The following is a 23,603-nucleotide window of genomic DNA, read 5'->3' as shown; positions in this document are numbered from 1 at the left end:
ATGGCAATCATCAAAAATACAATATTAAATGTTGGCAACAATGTGGGGAAAAAGGGGCATTCACACATTGCTGACGGGACTGCAAATTGGTGCAACCACCATGGAAAGCAGTATGGAGAATCCTCAGAAAACTTGGAATGGAACCACCATTTGACCCAGTCATCCCACTCTGAGGTTTATACCCAAAGGACTTAAAATCAGCATACTACAGTGACACAGCCACATCAATGTTTGTAGCAGCTCAATTCACAATAGGTAAACTGTGTAACCAACTTAGATGCCCTTCAACAGATGAATGGATAAAAAAAACTGTGGTATATGTATACAATGGAATATTACTCAACCTAAAAAAGGAATTAAATTATGCCACTTGCTGGTAATGGATGGAACTGGAGAATATTATGCCAAGTCCAAAGAACCAAAGTCTGGATATTTTGTCTTATATGTGGATGTTATATAAGGGAGTGTGGGGATAGAGGCATTTTAGACTAGAGAGAGGGGAGTAAAGGGAGGAGAAGCAGTATGGGTGATATTTATGTATGATATGATAAAATGCATTCTACAGTCATGTATAACTAATTAGAATAAATTTTAAAAATTGAAAAGAGGAAGAAGGGTTGACAAGTCAATGGATATAATAACTGTGAGGCCATCTTCTTTGGATACTCGAGAGGAAGAAATAAAATCATGATGCAATCAGAAGAGGTACTTTTCTTGAGAAGAATATTTGAATAAAGAAACTTTCTGGTCCTTCATGCTTTGGGACAAATAGGGGTAAGGTACTCCTATGCCTCAAATACTTTTTCAGAAAAGGAAAAAAAATAGATTTATGGATAAGGCTAGCAAGTTCTTCAAAATGAAAATTCCCACAAATTAGTGTCTGGAAGCAATCAACTTGCTTAACATTTAATGTGGGTGTTGCTACATGCAGTCTCATGCAAATTGAGTATGTTAACATTGTTTGGTGATGCAAATATTTGTCCTGCTTTCAAATATTCCCAGGAGTGCTGAAAAAGGAAAATTTGCTTTTGCTGTTGCTTGGCAATATTCCAGAAAGCTAATTACCCAAAAGAGAATTTATGAATGACTATAGAGATGGTTGTTTTCCACATGTTTTTGCAAAGGTGAGATTTTTTTCCTTGTGGTTTTAATGAAATCTCTGCATGTTCATACATGCTATTTCCTGGGGTAAGGGTATCCCTTACCCTTGTCCTGATTTTTCTTGCAAATTCATAATTACATTTTAAGAGTGAACTCAGTTGTCACTTTTGCTTTTATGACTCTCCTCTGCAAAACAGAACAATGCCCTTGTGCCACTGATGCACACAATCATGGAATTGTTAATACTCCATCATATTTACTATTTCAATATCTGGTTCCTTTTTTAAGTTAATAATTCCTCCCTGGTGAAAGACAATATCTTATTTTCTTGAATTTATAATACTTAGAATAATTCCTAAAACTTGGATCTCATTAAATATCTGCAGAAGGAAGGGGAAAAGGAAGGAAGAAAGGAAGAGAGGGAGGGAGCAAGGGGGAGAAGAAGAGGAAAGGAGACTGGAAGAAATCATCCTTACCCAGTGAGGTAAGGGGTTTGCATAATCCTGGGAAATAAGAACATTACAAGGAGGAAGAAAGAGCATAGGACCTAAAGTTAGATCATGTAGGCTTAAATTTCAGGTTTCCATCTGTGATCTGTGAAAGGCCAAACCTTGGGTTTTTATGTTTTTGTTTTGTTTTAGCAAAATTATAAGACTATTAAACAAAATTATATATATGTAAGTTCAGAACACATAATAGTTCCTCAAGATTTAACTATTGAATATTGGTTGAATCAATTATACACTAATTATTTCTAAATTGAAAACAAAATAAAATAAGGCACACTTGGAAAAGCCTCTGAATTCAGAACATCTACGTATTAATATAATTTTCTTTAAATATCAACTTATTTTTGCATGATGAATCAATAGTCATGGTGACTTTTCTCATTAATAGAACATCTCTTAAACAGATTAGTTCATACACTGACTTTTCCTGCCAGAATTAATTTTAAAGTTAAGACTTTTTTTTTTTTTTTTGGTGGTCTATTCAGTCCAAGAAAATGCACTACCTGCATCAAAATTCCTAAGCTCTTAGGTAAAGAAGAAGACTCTAGTTAAGCAATTAACCATAAACAGAAAAACAATCAGAAGCACAATTGGAATGGCAGATTTCCCTTTCCACCCTGCAGAAACCCATTCTGCTCTTAGCTATAATGCACATCTCCAGGCAAGTGTCATTTTTATCAAACTACTGATAGTGGTTATTTTTTAATATTCCCATTGTCAAATTTGCAGTTTTTACAAGAGAAGGAGACAGTTGCCCCTCAGACTCTTTCTTTTTACACATCCCTAGAGCACCCATGTCAAGATGCCAATAGACAAGAAGGAGGAAAGAAAGTGTGCATTTTAATAGCCATAATCTGCTCCTATTTAACTGTGTGAACTGTACCTTCTGAGTCACATTCTCAGTTCCAACCCAGTCAACCTCTCCTTTCTCCCTTATGTCCTCATGAAACTTGCTCAGTTCCTTTCTCCTTTAAAATTCTCTACCTTCATTAACATAACCACACCTCTTCCCTATCTCCTCTACTTCTCTATTTTTGATTTTCTTGTTCTTATCCATCCAAACCAAGTTGTGTTCACCTGCAATGTCTCCTCCCTAATTCCCTAAGTTTGTATGCATGCCTCATAATCAATGCCACATTCAATTCTTATTCTTTAATAATTTCTCAGCATAATCTTCCATTTCATACTGAACCCTTTGTGGCTCATACCATCTTTTATGTTGTTTGTATACTCCTAGAAAATAAACTTGGTTTCACACTCAGAGAATGATCAGTTGTTTTTTTTTTTTTTTTTTTTTTCCATTAATTGAAGAATTTTCCACTACTTGTCTTTAAAGGACAAGTAAGAATCCTGGCCTGAAGGTGGACCTGAATTAAGTATGTGGCATACACAAAATCTGTCATTGAACAACCAAAGTTTAAATTGCAGAACAACTAGGTTCAAATCCAAGTTTTGTTATTTACTGTTTTTGCCTTGAAAAAAATTACTTTTAACTTTGTTTTTTCAGTCTTAATTAAGAAACTAATACCTGCCAAGAAGTCACTTGCTGAACTGTAAAATGAAGATAATATTAGTACCTTCATTGTAAGTTAGTTTTGTTAGTGAGGAAAATGCAGTAAAGTTAAACATTTAGCACACAGTAGGTAGGTGTTCAATACATTTGGTTCTTATCATTAATATGTTTTTACAGTGTAACTGAAGCCGCTTATGTTCTACTTGGCATAGGGTATACTTCCAATAAATGACAATTTCTGACCTTCTTCTTTGTTCCTTTCCCTTCCAAAAATGTGATAACTCTGTCAAATTTCTCAGTCGATATTGTGAGCAAACTTACAGTGAATCTTTCCATGTCATTTTCTTAGCAGGAAAATGGCTGGTGTATTATTGACCTTTCTTAATGAGCTGAAAAGTGATATTACAATACTGGGGAAAGATGATATACAAAATAAGGTCCATGCATTTGCAATTTGATATCGGTGGAATAACTGCTCTATATCAGTCATCATTGCAGCACTGGCAGCAGAGCAGTGGATATGGAAGACAAACCTCCTGTGTGTGTTAGTTTACACTTTTGTAGAAGAAAGACAGTAAACAATTCACCAGAAGAATAGCAATGGCAAATATTGACAAATATAAACTAAAGGAGAAACAAGGTAATGTGCTCTAGTGTGACTAGAGCAAGCAGTCACAGAATCCTTCTCTGGGAAAATGACATTTGAAATGAGACCCAAATGATACAGAGAGTATGTATGTGAATTTATTCACACACACACACACACACACACACACACACACACACCCCAAAGCAGCATCAAGAGCAAAAAACCCTGATGCAAGAAAAAGTGTCAAGCACATATTATTGGCATAATGATAAATTTAAGAGGACCTAGTCCAAAATGATAATTGATTGTACTCCATGGATATATAACATTTGGTTATCTTTCATCAAACTTTGAGTTCTGGCTATGATCCTGCTCCTGGCAAGAGGCTATGATGTGTTTGTTCGCACTGTGCATTTTGCAAACTTGCCATTCATGGCATAGTACCAAATGATTTCTATGAGGAGATGAACATCAAGCCAATATGTTTATAGCCAGTTGCTCTCCTTTAAGACAGAATGTTGTAAGCTGACATTCCCTTAGTCAGCAAGATTCCTCATCTAAGACCTTTTTTTCAGAATCATATCAATAATCATTTTCCTGATAGCCCATCATATTTGAGATGCAGTTCTTTGATATTTTTACAGCTGATTAAACTTTTCATCTGCTGTGTCTTAGCTACAATGTGTCAACAGTTTTGTCTGCATTTATAACCTCCTCCCAAAGCATAGGTGCAATAATTATGCATCTTGTTTTGACAGAATTGTTACAGTACTGGCACTTAGAAGAAGAGAATAAAAAGTAAGGAGTAAAAAACCAATTTATTTTCCTAATGGTTAGTGTTTATGTGTGAAGTAGACACTAAATACCTGTATACCTGATGCTCTGCAAATAAGTGGATTGGAATTGCTTACTGTTATGTTTTATATTATCGGTGTAAAGTGACACTAATAAAACCACGAGATAATTAATTTTCCATATAAAAAAGTACACCTGTTTCAAAGACAAGGTCTAAAAACTGATGAAAATTGATGTTTTTTTAACATTTAGTGAGTTAGTACCATAGATGGATGATTAAGCTAAAATGAAAGTCATTGATACTCTACAGTGGATAAGATCCAACATCAGATTTTTTTTTTTTTTTTTTATAAAAAGAACTACCTATAGGGAAAAGAAAAATTGGTTGTTCACAGTGGTGTTGGCTGAAGAGGGTATCACCAAGACTTCCCCCAATCTTATTATTTCTTCCTCCTCTGTGAGAGGTACTGGGGCTCAAACCTTAAAGAGAAAGTTGCTCACTGGAAGATCCTTACATGAAAGTGGAACCGAGATCCTGCCCAATGGATGTGCAAGTCTTCACACAGAAAGACAAGAGATAAGGAAAAACAAGGCAACATGACTTTTCCAACGTTTGATATCCTTCAGTAACTGAATCCAAGGATATCAAATGGGATGAAATGCTGAACAAAGAATTCAAAGAATTTATTTTAAAAAGCAATCAATGACTTCAAAAAGGATAGAAATAAACAACTGAATGAATGACAGAAGACAATACAGGATGTGAAAGCAATTCAATAAAGCAATAGAGATTCAAAAAAGTATCAAACAGAGATCTTGACAATGAAAATCTTATCCCAATAAGTCAAATGAAAAACTCAGTTGAAAACCTCATCAATAGGGCTGGGGAGATAGCTCAGTTTGTAGAGTGCTTGCCTTGCATGCACAAGGCTCTGGGCTCAATCCTCAGCACCACCAAAAAAAAAAAAAAAAAAACCTCATCAATAGACTCTGTCAAGTGGAAGAAAGAACATCAACACTTGAACACAAGATTGATGGATTATCATATTCTGATAGCAAACAAGAAAAAATACCAAACAGAATATACAAGACCTATATAGGACAAAATTAAAAGACCAAACATATGAATAATTAGTTTGGAGGAAGAAGCCAAGATACAGGCTAAAGGCAGAGAAAACTTATCCAATGAATAATAGCAGAAAATTTCTCAAGTCTTAGGAAAGATGTGGACATCCAGATGTAGGAGGCATTTAGAACCTCAAATGGACATGAACATAAAAGAGCCTCTCCATTTCATATTATAGTTATACTTCACAAAGTACAAAATCAATCAAGAATACTGGAAGATGCAGAAAAGAATCTCCAAGTCATTTATAGAGGGAAACTCATAAGAATATCAGATTTTATAGCAGAAACTTTAAAGGCCAGATGTGTATGGGATGGTGTATTTCAATCCCTGAATTATTACAATTGCCAAATTAGATTACTACACCCACCAATGTTATCCTTCAGAATTGAGGGTGAATATATTTAATTCTAAAATAAATAAATCTACAAAAATTTGTAAACACTAACCCAGCATTCATGAGCATTAAACCAGCATATGCAATAAACTTTAAAAAATCCTACACACACAAGAGGAAGCAAGAAACACACAATAATGAAAGCATGGGCAAGAACAAATATTAGTAGAAGATTGGACTAGTAAATAAGAATTAGAATAAAACATGAGTAATTTAGTAAACCATCAAACCTCTAAGGGTGAAAAAAACACAGATCACCCCCCCAAAAAAGAAAAAGAAACAAAAATGAAAGAAAATAATAAATGGCATTCAATAATAACCTTGAATATACTCTGAATTTGGTGGAACACACCTGTAATCCCAGCAGCTTGGGAGGCTGAGGCAGGAGGATCTTAAGTTCAAAGCCAGTCTCAGCAAAAGCAAGGCATTAAGCAACTCATTGAGACCCTGTCTCCAGAAAAAATACAACAATAGGGCTGGGGGTGTGACTCAGTGGCCAAGTGCCCCTGAGTTCAATCCCTGGTACCAAATAAATAAATAAATTAATTAATTAAAAAACAGGGACAAGCTGATTAGATTTAAAAAAAAAAATCTAGACCCTACTGTTTTCTATCTGAAAAACTCACCTCACCAAAGAAGACATAAACAGACTGAAAGTGAAATAATGGAGAATTATATTTCATTCAAATGGAATTCAAAAGCAAGCAGGAGTAGCTATATTTATATCAGATTAAGTAGATCTCAAGCTAAATTTGGTCAGAAAGGACAAAGAAGATCACTGTATATTGAAAAAGGGAATAATCCAACAAGAAGATGTAATGATGTAATACACCAAATGTAGTATGTAATTCAGTAAGATGTAATGTAAGATGTAACACACTAAACTCCGAGTATCCACTTTTATGAAAGTGCAAAACATAAAGGGAAATATAGCCCCCAAACAATAGTGGATGAATTCAATACCTGACTCTTACTAGTAGATTTTTCAGACAAAAAAATCAACACAGAAACATCAAAGTTAAACTGCACTATTGATCAAATGTACTTAACGGGCATTGCAGAATATTTTATTCAGTAGCTGCAAAAACATTTTTTTTAAATCATCACATAGAATGATCTCCTAAATAGATCAATTTATGCCATAATGTAAATCTTGACAAATACAAAAGAAAACAGAATTAGTTTCACATATCTTATCAGACCATAACAAGAAGAATCTAGAAATCAGCTGCAAAAAATCTGCAGAAAATATACAAACAAAATAATACACGATTGAGTGAACAGTGGATCATTGAATTAATCAGGGGGGAAATTTAAAAATCCCCCAAATCAAATGAAACTAAAAACAAAACCAAACAGAACATTTGGGACATAGTGAAAATGTGACAAGAGGAGAGTTTATAACTTTGAATGTCCATATTAGGAAAACAGAGAGATCTCAAAAAAATAATGATGCATCTCAAGGCCTTAGAATATCAGGAACAAACCAAACCCAAAATCAGTAGAAGTAAAGAAATAATAAAGATCAGAGCAGAAATAAATAAACACTAAAAGATAAATGCAAATTATCAATGAAACATAGTTGGTTCTCTGAAAAAAAGTAAACAAAATTGACAAACCATTAGCCAAACTAACTAAAAGAAGAAAACAGAAAACTCAAATAAATAACATTATAGATGCAAAAGGTGGTTTTAGTAGATACTGCTGAAATACAGAATACATTGCAGAATATTTCATTCAGTAGCTGCAAAAACATTAGCAAATACTTTGAAAAATTATATGAAAATAAATCGGTAAATCTGGCAGAAATAAGAAAATTTCTAGGCACATATAGCCTACTCAAATTAAATCAAAAGGATATAAAGAGTCTAAGTAGATAAATAACAAGCACTGTGACTGAAGAAGTTAAAAAAACAAAACAAAACAAAAAAGCTTCTAACAAAGGAAAGTCCAAGACCATCAGATTCACTGCGGATTTTACCCAACCTTTAAAGAAGAACTAGTACTGATATTTCTCAAACTACTTCTTAAATTAGAAAGTGAAAGAACTCTTTCATACTTATTCTATAAAGCTAGTATTATCCTGGTACACAAACCTGATAAGAACTCAACAACAATAAAAATAAAATAAAACTGTTATGGGTTTAATCCACAGGACTGCAAAGGAAAAGAAAAAGAAAACTATAAACCAATATCCTTGATGAACATAGATGCAAAATTCCTCAATAAATTACTCACAAATCAAATTCAACATTTCATTAAAAAGACTATACTCCAAATTGGTTTCATTCTGATGTTGCAAGTTTGGTTCGTTTTTACAAATCATTAAATGTGATACACCACAGAAATAGAATCAAGGTTAAAAATCACAAATTATCTCAATAGATGTGGAAAAATCTTTTACAAAATTCAGCATACCCTCATGGTAAAAGTTCTTCATAAAGTAGATATAGAAGGATAAGAATTCACTATAATAAAGACTTTATAATACAAACTCATATTTAAAATCATAATGAATAAGGAAAAATGAAAGTATTTCCCATAAAATTAGGAACAAAAAAAGATTATCCATCCTCACCACTCAATAAAATACTGGAAACTTTAGTCAGAACAATCAGTCAATTTAAAGAAACAAAAATGATACAAAATGAAAGGGATAAAGGCAAATTATGATTCTTTACCTTGCAAATCATAAAGGGTTCACCAAAAGTCTATAAGAACTGATGAGCAAATTCAAAAAGTGACAGTGTCCAAAGTCAACATGAAAAAAAAGAGAGAGCTTTACTTTACACAAATAATGAAGTTGCTGAGAAAGAAATCTGGGAAAACTCACAAAAGAGTCTTAAAATTTTTTAAAAAAATATAAAAAACAAGAGTAAATCTGAGAGGAATAATCCCTATAATGAAAATTATAAAGCAATGAAAGAAACCGAAGAAGACTCTAAGATGGAAAGACATGCCATATTCACAAAAATGGTTAATTTATGTTGTTAAATTGGCCATGTAACTGAAAGTGATCTACATATTCAATAAAATCCCTATCAAAACACCAATGGCATTCTTCACAGAACTTGAAAAAAAATCAATCCTAAAATTGTGTGAAATAACAAAAGACCTAGGAAAGTCAAAGCAATCCTGAAAAAAAAAAAAAAAAAAAAAAAAAAAAAAAAAAAAAAAGAACAGTGCTGGAAGCATCACAATTCCTGATTTTAAAATATTCTATAGAACAATTGTAACAAAACAGTATGGTATTGGCACAAAAATAGACAAATGATCAATGGAATCTAATAGAGGTCTCAGGAACAAAGCTATTCAACTTCAAAAACCTGATTCTCAACAAAGGAACCAAAATGTGTTGGAGAAGACAGCCTCTTAAGCAAATAGAACTGAGAACACAGGAAATATACATGAAGAGGATTGAAACTAGATCTCTATCTCCCACCTAATACAAAAAGGAACTTTAAATGTATAAAGACCTTAAAATGAGACATGAAACTTTGAAACTGTAAGAAAAGGAGAACACTTCAAGATATTGGTATAGGAAATTATTTCCTGAACAGTACTCTAATAGCTTCTGAAATAATACCCAAAATTGACAAATAAGATATGGAGGGGGAATACAATCAAAATGCATTATATGCATATATGAAAGTGCCAAAAAGAAAACCATTATTTTGCACAATTAACATGTGCTAATAATTATCATAAAATGGGGAGAGGATAATTGTTCCTTCCTTCTCCATGAATTCATGATACAGAAGAATGTAAGGCACAGATGAAAATCTGATGTCCTATAAAAATATTGCCAGAAAGTGTTTTCTTATAAATGATGTTCAAATAAAATGTCCTGGTGGCTTATAGTCAGGACTGGTTAGTTTTCATAGAAAGTTGTCATTTGAACAGAACATTCGCTAAAAAGGTAAAAATATAACTTGGTTCATGTTCAAAAGTATAAAGGCAAGTAAATATTATGATAAATGAGAACTTGAATTAATTTAGTAGGACTATTCTGAAGATTTCAGGATGAAATATTTGTGGGAAAAGTGGAATTTTAAAGCCTCATAGGTGAACAAGGTGGGAGATATGCATTAAGTCTCTTGGTTGGCAGCCTCTAGCCTTCCAGGTGGTGGCATTTTTCTGACAAATTTACTTTTCATCTTTCCTCCTTCCTTCTCTCTACCCATTTTTATATGAATAGGTTACTTATATTATGTACTATTTAATCCCAATTGGGGTTAAAATAAGCATCATCCTTTGCTGGGACTTTTCAAATATAAGAGGACAATAGCCTTTTAGAGGAGCAAAGGAGCATTCCAACAGCGAATACTATTTGGACAGACTCTGAGCAAGGTTGGGGTGTAGCCTGTGCAGACTATGAGATGAAAACCAAGAATGACCGAAAAGAAGTCAACGGTGGAAGAAGAAGGAGGTATGGGCCAGATAATGTAGTACTTTAAGCAAAGTTTTAAATGCAATGGGAAGTCAACCTCGGGTGAATTATAATATTGACCATTCTTGCTGCTATGAGAATAGATCAGTGGAAGTGGGGGTAAGAGAGAAATTAGGGAGACCAACTAAAAGAATAGTGTTAAGGAGAGATGTTGTTTCACTGTGATATCATTGGTATATTGCCTTCAACAATGGCAACACAACTGATTGGCAAAAATTTGAGGTACTTTAGGAATAAAACCAACATATGATGGATTGATTTTAGTAGAGAAGAAAAAGGAGGTCAGTGAGTTTTACAGGTTCAGAAAATTGATATTATAGGCACACCTTGGGATTCTGATGGTAAATTGATAAACATCAAGAATGCTGTTAAAAAATCCAGTACATATCAACAATACCAAGGGATAGAGAAGATGGGGGCAACTGAAACTCTTATTTCTTGTTGGTGGGAATTCAAGCTATGCACAGAAAGCAGATTTTGTTCTCCATGGAGGACTTTGGCAGAGAGAGATTGTTTCGTTTTTTAAATGTTTAGATTTACCATATGACACAGGAAGCCTACTCCAGAGATTTTCCTCAAGTGAAATAAAAATCTATGTTCACAGAAAATCTATACATGAGTGGATATAACAGCATTTTAATAATCAAAAATTGTACACAATCCAATTGTCCATCTAGGAAATGAAAAAGGATCCATTTATCCATATACGAAAATTCTCTCAGAAATAAAATAGGGGATCTTCTGATACAACCATACAGATGAATCTCAAATGCAGTATGCTAAATGAAAGAAAAAAAAGCCAGTGTCTAAAGGCTACCTACTGCATGATCATATGTATATGATATTCTGGGAAATGAAAAATTAAAATAATGAAGAATATATCAGTGACTTCCAGGAATTATGGTTTGGGAAAAATGTTGTATACTATTAGGGGTTTTATTTAGGCATGGGAAGAGGGAGCAATGCAATTATTTGTTTAATCATTACAGTAATTACACAGCTTTGCATTTGTCACAACTCATAGAACTGCACATCAAAAAAGACTGACTTTTACTGCATGTAAATTTTTAAATAAATAATGTTCTGCTAAAAAATAAACACTGATTGTATATACTAATTTATATTGGGGAAGGAAGGAAATTACTAAACTGATGGTGAAGCTCATGATTCCATCCATGGGACCACCTTTGCTAATACCAAGTAAATGGAAAACAAATTTGATAATTTGATGAGTGGGTATAAGCTGGCAACAAAGAAGTGTAAATCATCTTTGAGAACATATTGTCCTATTTAGACTCATATCTAATAAAAGATTCTTCATGAGATTTCAGGACTTTAAACTACACCTTATATATTTTATTTCACTTATCTTTATGTAGTACAAGCTTATCTTTATCTAGAATATTTCTCAAATTATGTATAAAGAAATAACTTATCATCTTAGCTTAGAAATATGTAATGTCAATTAATTTAATACTCTTGTCTGAACTATAAAAGAACAAAATAAAATAATATGAGATATCTAGCAAACCTCATTGTTTTTATTTGTGCATGCAGTTGAATAAAACTTCCTATTATTTTAGATTTGTAATCATATTGTGTAAAATAGTCTTAATATATTTATTCTAATTTTAGAAAGAGACACCTGTAAATCAATATCCTATGGAGTTACTTTAAGCTTACATCTTCTGTTGGGAGGCAAAGGTACCAAATTATGTGGATAATTGCACCAAATACTAAAAGGAATTTGCTACAAAAATATCACTTTGTCATTATTTTGTCTAGAGAATTTAGCATAGTCAATTGATTTTTATACCTTAGTTAAAATATCACAATATGTAATTATAACATAAGAAGTATATTAGATTTTTAGGCATAGCTGTCTTTATAGACAAAACAAGATAGGCTGGGTAAACATGATTAGAAATGAGGTAGTTGACTTTATCTAAAGTCATTAAAAGCTGTGGACACAAGAAAATGAAGAGGAGATGAGCTTTGTGATGGCTAAGGGGAACATCTTATATAGCTATTAGTAAAAACCCTGTAAGCAGCTGTGAAAACAGAGAAACATCAGTAAAATGACTACTGAAGACCACACCCAGCTTATAATTGCAGGTTACAGAAGTTCCACAGTATTCTGTATTGATATTGATCATGAGCTTAATATTGACATTAGCACTATGAAATCCAAAGGGTTGGTCATTATTATGGCAATCATTTTAAAAACTTTGAATTTTAAAATCTGAAAATTTCAAATGATTCTAAATACCCATGCTTCATAAATTTGTGAATGTCTCTTAAAATTTACATACTTTTCCTATCTGTAGTCTCAAATAAAATGTCTGACACACATGGCTACCTATGAGAATCCTGGTTAAAAAAAAAAAAAGAAATATAGTCCCCAGAAGCAATAAATAAATAAAATAAAAATAAAGAAATAAATAAAAAAGAATAAAGTCCCCATACTCCTAAAGGTACAAGTGTATTACAGAAATACTGATATTCCTAATTATGTATTGTGTATTAATTAAGGAATATTAAAAATGATGATCATTATAGGATAAAAATAACAAAATAAAATCTAATCTCAATGGCCTGGAAATGTAAAGTGAAAAAAAATCAAATCTCCAACAAAATTTTACGTGCAATGTGCTCTGAGTTCTACAGATAGTAGTTGTAATCTTTTAATGAGAAATTCACTACAGAAATGTTTGTCACAGTTTTAGAAATTTCCTTTGAGACACAGAAATCCCACAATTTATAATGAGAAAAACAATATTAAAAGAACTAATGGGCATTGTGGCACCCACCTCTAATCCCAGAGACTAAGAAGGCTGAGGTAAAATTAAAAGTTCAAGGTCAGCCTGGGCAACTTCATGATACTGTCATACACACACACACACACACACACAGAGAGAGAGAGAAGAATAAATTTTAAAAGATCATAGTAGAGCACTTCTGAGTTCAATCCCTTGTATGGTAAATTAATTAATTAACTTTTAAAATAGGCCATGTTACTCTCAATAATATAAAGCTAGATCACCTCACCCAAGAAATATTTGGAAAAGCACTATTCAGAGTACACTTAGAAAATCATATCAATCAGAACTTATTTCTCCAATGATTTGGATAAACATGGAAATTATGATTTTAAAAACAAACTTGAGTGGTAAGAACCCAAATAATTTGAAAAAAAAATCCAAACCTAGTTGATATTGAAGTTTACTATAATTAAAACTGTGCTTATAAGGTATTTTTGAGATATCTACTTCTCAAAGCTGGACTCTAAATAATATAAAACTACAACACATCACCCAAAATAATTAAAGCTTGATCCCATCTTACCTCTCATATTCAGATATATTTTGAGATGAGCTAGGGTTTTGTGTATATCCATATAGCCTTCTTTTATAGGTAAAACTATCTATTAAACCTTCCAATTATATTTATTTGCCTGAAAACCCAGATAAACAATACTCAATTCGTCTTGATAACAATCTGCAAAAGACCAACCTGTCAGTGGGCACCACATGAACACTTATTGCCTTCATACTATATATACAAGTCCTGAAGAGAATCAGTTCTGAGTCACTATGTTACTAACTGCATTCACACCTTCATGAGATTAGTCTGTGATGCAGTATGTAGAGGGGAATCTTTATCAAGTCACTAACAATGTAATATTAATAGAGTGAGAGACAGCAATCATTGCATTGAGAATTGAAAGTACATCACCTAACCTGGCATCACCCATGATACCACTGAGACCTTAGTCTTAGATAAACCAGGAACTCCAGAATCCTTATACTCCTTAGGGCAATCTGAATTTTCTAGTTTTGTTTTCTTCTTAGCAAATATCCTAATGAACATTTTTCTAATAAGCTACATTATTTCCAAGGTATCTACTCTTCCAAATGCAGAACACAGGAGGTATATGTGTGTTTTGCCTTTATAGGAAATAATACGCCAAATTTAATTTTTTTTCCTTTCATCCAGTCTCAACAACGATAATAACAAAACTACCCTCTGATCAGCCTCCCAGAAAATTTCAGCCACAAATTCTCAAAGTGTGAGATCGTATACACAGCATAAACTCACATAATGATCTTTAGAAAGCAAGCAACCAAACAAAGAGAATTGTCAGATGGAATAAAATCGAAAAATTTTACATAGTATAATTTGAGCCTCTTACTTAGGAAATCCATGATACATCTTAATGTATTGAAGTTGTGTAAAATCCTACAGTACAAAATCTTGAATTTAAACACCCCAATACTTATCAACTTCATTTGACCAAGAAATCTGTTTATTCTGAGAATATATACCAATATTTTTCTGAGTAAAATTCAGCAAATACATGCTTTGGAAAATGATATTATATTATTACTTTTTATCTCTAAGTAATATTAAAATCACTATAGAATAATGAAGATTGCTCACCGTTACTTCTCATTTTCTCATTATTTAAGTCCACAGAAGGAGTTTTACTTCTTTAAGTTAGGGATGGCCACATGATTGCTAAAATTAAGAAAATGTGAACAAACCTATGTCATATTCAGGTATCAAAATTTAATTCCTGCTGCAAGTCTATACTGTGTGCTCCCAACCAACCACACTATAAAGTCATTATCATTCCTCTACAATGAATGACAAAACTAATTTTCACAGAAGTTCAGGACAGGATTCTAATTTGTATATTTCAAAGTCCATGATTTTTCTAAAACATCTTGCTGGCTGTAGTTGATACTCACATCACCTTAAGAAAATGTTAACTTTTAGATGTACCTATCATCTTTCAAAACACATGCTATTCTTGTGAAGGATTTATTTTTGCATCCATTATTCATGAGAAATGCAGGGCACTGCTTCACCTAAAGTTATGACTTCATTAGTGTAAGTGGTTTGAGTAAAAGCTAACATTGTTTCCTGACAGAAAGTAGGTATTTATGCATTCCTACCTTAGAGATAATAGAAAGATGATGCGATCTAATATTTTGTAGTGATATTAAAGTCCTAAAACTATGTTCATTGAACCATGCTAATTGAGGACAGTAGGATGTATTCTGTATTTCTTTTTTGAAGCATTAGACAAATGAGAGATTTGGACCAGAGTTCTGCTTTTACCTCTAGTTCGTGTTTGGGAAAGATAATCTCTAAGTTGTTCTTTTCTCATTTGTAAGATAAGTATAATTGTCGGGAGCTACTCTGGACAGGAGCTATGTACACACCTTTAAGTCCTGAGTAAAGAGGTACTAAACAGATATTGCACCCATTGAAATGCATTTGGACCTTACTTCCACTTGGATAAGAGAGATGCAACTCCAGTAGTGGGTGTCACCCCATGAGTTTGGATTACACCCATTTGTTTGTTGAAACCCTACCTCTTGCCTCATTTGAATGGCTTCTCTCCAATAAAAGGGTTCAGAATGTGCTCCTCACCCTCTTTCTTGCCTGCCTTTCCCGGCTTAAAGAAAAGGTACTTTCTGTGTCTGCGTCTTTATTTGGTCAGCCCAAATTCACTTGGAGTGACCCTGATTGATTTAGTTGCATTTAATAACATCCACTTTGCAAGCCTCACCAGTTATTTTTAAACCCTCATTTAAATTAAAGCAATTATATAAATTAAAGCAGACACACAACCACTTTGAACCAAAAAACAATTTATTATCATCATTATTATTGTCATTCTATTCTAACTCACTTTTTTCTTTTTTACTCTTTTCCTTTGAACTATTTATCATAACTATACTCATTCTTTCCTATATATGACAAAAAAACTAAAATTTGTCCTCAGACCTTAAATTCTCAACACTAGATAATCTATTAAGCATTCCTCTTGTCTGAATCATAGTAACTGAACACTAGTGGATAAAGTTGTGTGATCAAACAGATTTAGATCATAGCAGGCATGTAAACCACTTTTGAAAACATCCTAAACATCATAACCAAACCTTACCATTTATTCCACACTCTTCCTTACCTTTTTAAACATTATCAGTTCTCCTAAAATCCTAATGTCCCCACTGGAACCATCCTACCTTACATCCATCTATTCCTGCTTTAAGCGGATTATCTATTCATTTTCTTCCCAAAGGAAATGCTTTCCAGCATAAATGCATGAAATGCCTATTAAACATTAGACACTGTTGTGGGTGCAGGTGACAGAGTAATTCAATGACATCTAATATCACTAGTTTTCTAGTTTTTATATCTAAAGGAAATAACAGATAGTAAACATGTGAACATATATAAAGTATATAAAAAGATGAATGATCAGGTAGATAAAATACTAGAAGAATAAGCATACATGGATTGATCAGTATGATCAATTCAGCTTTTGATTGTATTATGAAAATTGAAACAAATAATAAGATACTAAGAAGGATACAATATACACTTATCAGTAAAGCTTCTTCTCAGAATGTATCATCAGAGCAATGAGGCAGAACTACTGATTGCTTATCCAAATACCAGTGCTCTCTTCTTTAGTGGGTGCATGAATACCAAGGGAAAGTCACACATTCCCTGCACGTTCCTTTAGGTAGGCATCAGTCTATGGCTAAGCCAAAGCCAGTGGTGTATACAAAGAACCTTGTGGAACTGCTAGGAGGCCTTAAAGGAAGGGTATGGGACTTTCTTCACTGCCTCCTCCACCCATTGTCTAGACCAAGGTTGTAATTGTAATTGGAAAACATTAACAAAAATAGGACGAAAAGTCTGTGGAATATGCCCACATTTCTATTTGAGAAAGAACACAGGCTTTTCTGTATAAGGGGCTATAGGGATCCTAACTGAAGCCAGATAACTGATAAGGAGACTGCTGCACTCCCCCCAGGGAGATGTGATAGTAGTCAGTGATGCTGTAGAGAATAATAAAAAAAAAAGTGATCATATTCTGAACGTATTTGAAAGCGAAGCCCATGTAGGACTTGCTAAAGTTGAATGTGGGGATTGAAAAATGGGAAAGTAATCGAGGATGACTGCCAAATTGCTACACAGGCCTACTTGTAAAGCATGTGCCATTTGCTAGAAGGACAAAAACTGGGAAAGGGGCAAATTAAAAGGGAAGTGAGGAAAGAAAAGTGTAAAGTCCTATTTTAGATGTAGATATTAAGTTCAGATATTTGTTGGAGAACCAATATGTTCAAATGTTGAGATAATATCTGGGGGCAATCGGAGACAAAATGAGACCAGAAATAGAGATCTGGGAGGAAATATACGAGTCAAATTTTAGCTATGAAGCTAGGTGAACTCAGTGAGGAAAAGTGCAGATGGAGAAGAGCAGAGGATTAAACAGAATGTGGAACTGCAATTTCCGGGTTAGGAAGAGTAAGGGAAGTCTGAGAGAGAAAATGTGGGGGTTTGGGAGGGAACCCAGGAGAGTGTTAAACCATAGACCTAGGGATGGAAATACTGCAAGAAATTGTGCCAGAGATTGCTTAGAAATTGAGGAGGAGGAAAGAGAATTCACCAGAGGTTTAGCAGGATTCAGATCACAACCTTGAGAAAAGTCTTTTTCTAGTGAAATGTGGGAACAAAAAACTCTTGGGCATGGAGAGGTGAGGGAGGAAGTAGACCGGTTTTCTATGAAAAGGAACAAAAAAATTCCACAGTAGAACAGTCACATGCTATACAGGAGAGAGTGGTCTTTCTGTTTGTTGGGTTGATGTTTGTGTATTTTAATTTTTTCTATGATTGAGAGATATTTCAAAATGTCAGCAGGCTGATTGCAGTAATCTGGATCAAGAAAGAGAAATTAGTAATGCAAGCAAAGACATGCAAGTCTATGTGAGAGGATTGGATCTAAAAGTCTAAATAGAAAGTTGGTGTTAGATCTATGAGAGCAGGGATCATGTCTGCTATTGCTAACCTTTCAATGCTCAATTCCTAGTATAGTGCACAAGAGGTCCTGGATGCTTAAAAGTTATTTTAATAAACAAATGAATAAAGGAATGTTATGCTCAACAGTTTTAACCAGCATATTTTATGGAAAACATCTTCAAATTCAATTATTGCTTTTCCTGTTTAAAATATTTTGGTGCTTCCCATAGCACACTTAATAAAGTAAAAACAAGCCTTCGGTTGGCACAAGAGCACATAATGGCTGGCCCCTTTATGGCTCTTTAGTCTTAGTTTGTCTACACACCCACGTGGATCCTGCATTCAGCTACAGTGAGCATCTTGCTGCACAAGTGCATCCTGCAGTGTCCTGACATGGCACCTTTGCATACGTACTCCTCTCTTCTTGCAAAACCTCTCCTTCATCAACACCATGTTCTCACTAACTCTAATTTACCCATTAGGCCTCAGTGAAAATTCTGTTCCCTCTGGGAAGGTTTCTCTGCTCCTCTTTTCTGAACTAGAGCTCTCTGGTGTTTGGAAAGTAACTGTGCAAACCTCTTACAAGTAATTATTATGTAATATTAAATGTGTTTACTAAACTGTTTCCATCATTAAAATTAAACTCTAAAGTAGATGTTTTTGTCTTTCCATACACAGCACTTAGCTTTAGATATTAAGTGAAAGCTATAAAATGAATAAATGATATATATGGTATCTGAAGGATAGTTACATGATTTAATGAAAAAAGTTCACTCTCTAAAAGCCTTCAATGAATGAGAGGGTCTATATTGAATACTCGTTGTATTTTCTTATTGCTATATGACTAAAACTCAAGTACTTAATGAGTCTCCAACTTGAAAGAATGTAATAGAAGAGTTCAAGGTTATATGCAAGAGCATCACAGTAAGTCGTGTGGTATTGAAAATAATCACAGTTTCCACCTGACAATTCTTCATCCTCTGGCAAACATCTCTAATTAATCAGGGTAGTTCTACTGAGAGTAGATGTAGCCTTAGAAGCTTTGGTAGTACTTTTTTTTTTTTTTCAGGCACAGAGAAACATAGAACACACAGGAAATGAAATCTATTTTCTATCTCTGAGTTAGTGCATGAGGTTAGATAAGAGCAATGTCCTAGGTAAATGAAATAAAGTTCTAATAAGTTTGATGAGACAAGTGAGAATAACACGGTACAGAATGTTCACAGTATGATGTGGGCTTTGGGGAAAGTGCCGTATGTCACAAGGTAGTTGCCAAACGGAAGAAGCATAGCAAAAGAATGGGAGAGAGATACAGGACAAATTAGAGGTATTTCTACATCTTGTTGTTCAATTGTTTCTCTTAAAGACAGTGAAAATTGCTCAATAGCAGACATCAATATCTATGTATGTTAGTGCAACTCTTAACACAACTAGTAGGGCCAGATGAATAGGAACAGATTGAGTTTAAATGGTCTGAAATCTAGTATTCAGAAATATAGGCAGTATGTTATCCAATCAAGGACATGCAGGACTCTAACATATCTAGTGTAAGATACCACTGTTTTGTAATAAAGGCTGGAAAACTCTTGAAGGTAACCATCTTGGTATAACATGCTTTAGAATCATTTGTCATAATTGATATCTAATAAGTGCCTATTATAGAGCTCCAGTAGTGTAGAACAACAAAGTTACAGTTTCTTAATCTTCCTTAAACTTGTTCTGATCACTTATGAATATTGATCACTGAGACCTCACAAAGGAATATGTTGGGGAATAAGATTCAGGGATCTGAAAATAATTGGACAAGCTGAGGTATAATGTACAAGAGTGAGCTTTGAAATAATAAGTAAAGATGACAAATTACTTTGTAAATAGCATATATTTCAACAATAGAGAAATAGCTTTAAAAATGGGAGAATATGCTTGCCAATGACTTCATTGGTATTATAAGGCAAAAGAAGCAGGAAAAAAAACGACATTTTTAAGAGTCATAGATACATGTAAGCTATTATTTGACATGGGAATGGATTGACAAGTCTGGAACATCTTTTGAGCCAGATTACAAGAAGCAGCTCAAAGACTTATGGATCATGGCAAAAAGATCCTGTCCAACACAGAGGGATCTATTGGCTAACAATGCAAATATGGCAAAATTTAAGCATCAAAGAGAATAATGTAACTTGATTAAATCTTATCTCAAATATAAAAATCTGTAAATTCATGAAGATATGTGAAAGGAAGAAACAGAGAAAAAAGAGAGAAAGAGAAATATCAGAGTTCTTTTAATTAATTGGTTGTATTGTCATAGGCTTCAAATCCTTTCTCTAAAAGTTTAAAAATTAGATGCTTTTCTTATGGGTTTCTCTTTCAGGTTATACAATTTACCTTATTATATAAAAATGATATTTTTACAAACTTAGAATAAATAATTAATTCAGAAAATATTTTGTTTGTAAGCTCCAATGTAATCTTGGAGTCTGGCAATTCTTAGAGTCAAGAATGATCATGTGTAATGTTCATGAAAGAAAGAACAGTAGAAAGATGAGACCATCCCAAAGCAAACCCACTGGCAAACCTTACCTTCACCAGAAAGGAGATAGTCAAATATTTTGCATCCCTTGATGTGATAAATATAAAGCATTTTGCAATGTCTATGAAGTATTCTTGGCAAAAGGCTGAATCTGAATCTAAAGTAATTATCAGTCTCTAGAATTTATTTTTTTTAGTTTACAGGAAATAAAGAGAAATATCTTAAATATAGAAAATGCTTCAGATTGACTACTCTTTTTTAAAGAAGCAATAGCATAATGGTATAAAACAAAACAAAAAGGAGATGTACTACTCCAGCATTAAAGAGGCTCATATTCATCACACCCATATGGTATAGATGACCTGGCTTGGATCCTAATATATGCAACCCACCAATAAGAAAATAACTGAGGCATTACAATTATGGGCTACATATGAAATGGGAGCATTAATGTGAATTTTATTGGATATGATAATGACCCCTTGGTTAATGTAAGAAAATTACCATTGGTTTTAGGGATACATATTTAAGTCTTTAGGTTGAAATAACATGATGTCTAGGATTTGTTCTGAAATGTTTTAAAAGGAAAAAAAAATAATAGAGACAGATAAAGCAAGTGTGAAAAAAACCTAGATAAACTGTTGTGTCTGGGTAATGTGTTTGTGGATTTGTCATAGAGTTGTCCTGTTTTGTGAATGTTTCAGAATTTTTAGAATATATCTTACTAAATGAAAAGGAAAAAGCTAATTGTTTAATAAAATCTTAGAATGAGGAAAGAAATAAAGTTTCTATGGAAACACAAAGCTCTAATTAGAAGTACAAAAAAAAAAAAAAAAGGTGGCTCATTTGTTTTAAAAACTAAAACAAGTGCACAACCACACAGCACATCAAGACATTTTGTATGAACTTTACTCAAATTACAATGCAACTGCTAACCTTAGTAAATAGAATTTTAAAATGAAAATGTGCCCTGAGACAATTTATATTTATTGTATGTCTGTGGTTAAAACCGAGGAAACCAAATTCTACTATAATGCTATAATAGCATTTCCTTACTTACTGAGTCTAGCATAAGGGAGATTGTTAAATTTCTGTTTCTCTGCATTTTTCTTTCGTAATAAAGCATTTAAATTTATTTGTTAGCAAAACCTGTACTATGGTTAGGAAAGCTCTGGAGGATTTGGGCTTTAATGTCAGCAAATGAAATCATGGCTGGTGAAGTTGATCTGTGTCGCCCTTGGCTCCAGGCAAAAAGTCCCAGACACCGGTCTGGTTTGATGTCCATTGACAATTTGAGCTCCTGTCCCTCAGGCTGGGACAGGGCTTATGCCTGGGGTTGGGGGGTGGGGGTGGGGAGGGGGAGGCAAACCAAGCGGTTAAGCCCCAGGGGATGTGCAGAGCCCTAGTGGCGAGCGGTGGAAGTTGCTGGCCTCCGCATCCAAAGCAGGGTCCCAAACCAGGGTTACCATGGCTACCAGAATTAGCCAAAGCAGTGTGGTCCCAGGGGGCTTTGTGTTCTGCTCCTGTGTTCACCTGCCAGGAAGGCCTGCATCTAGGGAGAAGGCAGCAGGGCTGTGCTTCAGGAACGTGCGCCTAGGCGCCTTCAGCAGTAGGACCAAGGGCAGCCAGGGGGCCCAGCTGGCATCTCTGTAGGCCTCCGTTAAGCTCCTTGCTGCTTCCTGCTCTGAGCTCTCGTCTAGCCAGAGTAAGAGGGCCCCACTCTCTCAAAGGACCTTCTCCAGGCAAATCCTTTAATCCCCAAAATAGGCCCCTCGCCAGACACCAGCACCAGTGGGCCCCAAGGCAGCCCATGTTCCTCAAATTAGGCTTTTTTAAAGGGCAGAATATTGCTGGAGGTGGGTCTAGTTACAGTTACAGACCCCATAGGGAACAGCCGCCGGTCTTGCGTCTGTCCCAGAACAATAGTTGGGTCACAGTCATTTTGATCCCAGTAGGACAAGAATGGAATGAAAAGGTTCAGTATAAATACTCTTGAGTATTTTTTAAAAACAATAGAAAAATAAAATTCACTTCTCTATAAGTAAAGAATCCCCCATTTCAAGTCCCACCACAAAAATTCTTTCCTTCTCCTCTCTCACTCTCCAAGCTCAGATTTCTAGCATATAAACCAAAAATTCTTTACCTAATATTTCAAAATATAAAAATTCACAAAAAACAACCCTCCCCACAGAATCCACGAAAGCACTTTTCCTATGGGAGAGGACTGAACATAGCAACATATCCCATTAATCATCTTAATTATTCTGTGGTACTTTCAATTCTCTAATTCCTCATTTTTCTATGCCTATTTATTATCCCTAGAATTGCAAAATAAAAATTTATTCTCTTTCTAAAGATGAAAAGTTCCCAGATATACAAATTTAAGGTCACCGACTTTCTTCGGTCTAATTATCCCCCTTTTACAAATTAATCCACAATATTTTAAAAATCTATGCATTCCCTTACTACTGGAAAGAGAAAAAGAAAATCAAATCCACCAATTCTCAAAATTCACTTTGCAGTCTATAGGGTCTTGATTTAATATTTGAGCAGTCATCTTAAATGTTAACAGCCATCTAATGAGATAAGTTTCACCTTCCTATACTTCCTCTTATCCAAACTACCCCAGCCCCATTACTGACCTACCTATAGTACCATAACTCCAATAAGCCAATCCCAGAATCCCTAAGCCAATCATTGGCTCTGGAAAGCCCCATGGTACCATTAGGTGCCATTGACCTAAGCCAATCCCATGCTATTCCCCACCTGCCT

This window comes from Marmota flaviventris, chromosome 9, assembly GCF_047511675.1.
Source record: "Marmota flaviventris isolate mMarFla1 chromosome 9, mMarFla1.hap1, whole genome shotgun sequence".
Taxonomy (NCBI): domain Eukaryota; kingdom Metazoa; phylum Chordata; class Mammalia; order Rodentia; family Sciuridae; genus Marmota; species Marmota flaviventris.
This window is presented reverse-complemented; position numbering follows the sequence as displayed.